Raw genomic sequence first — 2,094 nt, 5'->3', positions numbered from 1 at the left:
AAGTTTCCTTATTTGTTTGTTTTCTGTGCTCATATGATTGAAGCTTGTTCTATTTTAATGATAGCCGATGGGAACACAGTTATTTATACCGAATAATTTTCATATCAGTAAATTAAGTCTTTTAATTTTGAACGCATTTAATCACTAGCTTTTTCCATCCCCAAAGGCTGCATCTTTAATCATGAAATGCTTGCATTTGAAATTTATTTTTCATCGTAAATTATGATTTGGGTCAAAAAAATTGATTTGGATTTGAAGATCTAAATTCAAGTTTAGAAAAATCTAAGATTGATTTGGACTTACTGGTTTCCCAGGCAAATGCAAAGAGGTTACAACCAGTTTCTGGATTATTATCGGCTTTACTAGTTAAATATACAAACATGCAGTAGCTGGCACAGAAGGCCTTTATCACATATAGAGAAATGATTTTCTTTTGAAGGACGATGGACCAGATGTTGAAGGAAATACTAGCGAAATTAGAGATATCGTGTATGCTCCTTATTTATATATTTACATATAGAGCAATGATACGATGGCCTTGCAATAATGAAAAAATAATTTCATTTACGTACTAGTAGGTGAAATGGTAAATTCTTTTATATAGCTGCTTTGGCTCGTAAGCTTACACAGTTACGTGATAACTTGCATGATTCTAGTTTTTCTTTTTACGGGAATAGGTAGATCGTTTACATTAGTCAATTATGTATGCCTCGGTAGTTTTACCTTAATGATTTGTTTTATTTGTAGTCCATTACTTGAAATCGGTTTTGAGCTAGTTTTCTTATTTTCGTGTCAAGAACACGGATCTTGAAGAAAAAAAGCTGAAGATCAATGTTCATAGGCCTGTGGGGACAAGGGTTGTCTTTGATGAGGAAGGCAACACACAGGCTCAACTTGCTATGTTGGCTGATAAGACGAGCGGTGATATACTGCTTGACCAAGGTATACATTATCCCTTCTGTTGGCCTATGTTGCTGTGATTTTTTATTTTTCTTGAAATGTCTGAGTCTGGCACCCATGTATGAATCATGTTTGGACATGATGGGTATAGAGTTATGACCCTTCAGATTCATGGAAAAACTTGGAAAAATTGAATATACTTGTATTGGAAAATTTGAATATATCAATGATCAATTTAATTATTATGGTGTTCTTCTTCTTTTGTCTGTGCCTTAGTTCTCTTTTATGCTATATAAGACATTTCTATATAACGTTAAACAACAGTAGTGCAGCATGTTTCTGTTATGCTTTTTGCAAATTAATACTATTGTTCCTTCTTAAAAAATTGAATAGTTTAGACAATCATTAGAAAGAATGCCTATTTGTGACACATGAAAGAGCTATGATTGAGATTGTTTGTTAGTATGGTTCAACCTGCTACTAAAGCTGCACATAATTGTTTGTTATATATATATATTGAGCCTTAATGCCTATATATATTTTTTATTTTAAACATCTCTATTGTTTACCAAGTTTGTTGGTTTATCTGATCATTTTGTTTTGCATCCTTTAGATATTGAAGGTGTAGTAGAGGATTCAATCTCTTCAAGCTGGAAAAGCCAAGGCTTAGCACTTCTTCAAGTGGAGTGTTATTTAATGTTGCATTCCATGGTCGTTTTATCTTAGTCGGAACTTGAATTTGGTGTTATTGAAATAGGGTTTTGTAGCTACCTTGTGTACTAGCTTCTTTAACCATGATTGTTAATTATTACGTGTTTTGTAGCTTCTTTTATATTTGGCCGAGTTAATATAGATCATATGAGCTGTGAGGTAGATTGCACATTTATTTAAACATAATATTTTAATTCTAAATTTAAATTCATTAATTTTTATATTTAGCTTTAAAGATAAAATTTTAATAGAAAATTTAATTTAATTAATATTTTTATCCTTAAAAGTATATAGTTTAAAGCTTAAATTTCAAAAATAAAACATAATATAATATTTATCATAGAAATAAATATTATTTAATTAATTTTTTTTAAAAGTCAAGTTTTTAGCGTCGTTTGTGAAAAAGCGCCACAAAAATTCATTTTTATAGCGGCATTTGTAATAGAAGCACCGCTAAAGGTCATGATCTTTAGCGGCATTTGT

At 30.7% G+C, this 2,094-nt stretch overlaps 1 long non-coding RNA gene across 1 annotated transcript; it reads left to right on the top strand.

Annotated features, from left to right (window-relative positions):
• Positions 1–719: 719 nt before the first annotated feature.
• On the top strand, positions 720–1,732 carry LOC105783934 (uncharacterized). The gene is made up of 2 exons (XR_001130282.2): positions 720–942; positions 1,514–1,732. It is a non-coding gene; the product is annotated as an uncharacterized LOC105783934 (long non-coding RNA).
• The last annotated feature ends 362 nt before the right edge of the window (positions 1,733–2,094 follow it).

The sequence above is a fragment of the Gossypium raimondii genome, chromosome 13 (assembly GCF_025698545.1).
Source record: "Gossypium raimondii isolate GPD5lz chromosome 13, ASM2569854v1, whole genome shotgun sequence".
In the NCBI taxonomy this organism is placed as follows: Eukaryota; Viridiplantae; Streptophyta; class Magnoliopsida; order Malvales; family Malvaceae; genus Gossypium; species Gossypium raimondii.
The sequence above is the reverse complement of the archived record's forward strand: the minus strand, read 5'-3'. Positions and strand labels throughout refer to the sequence as shown.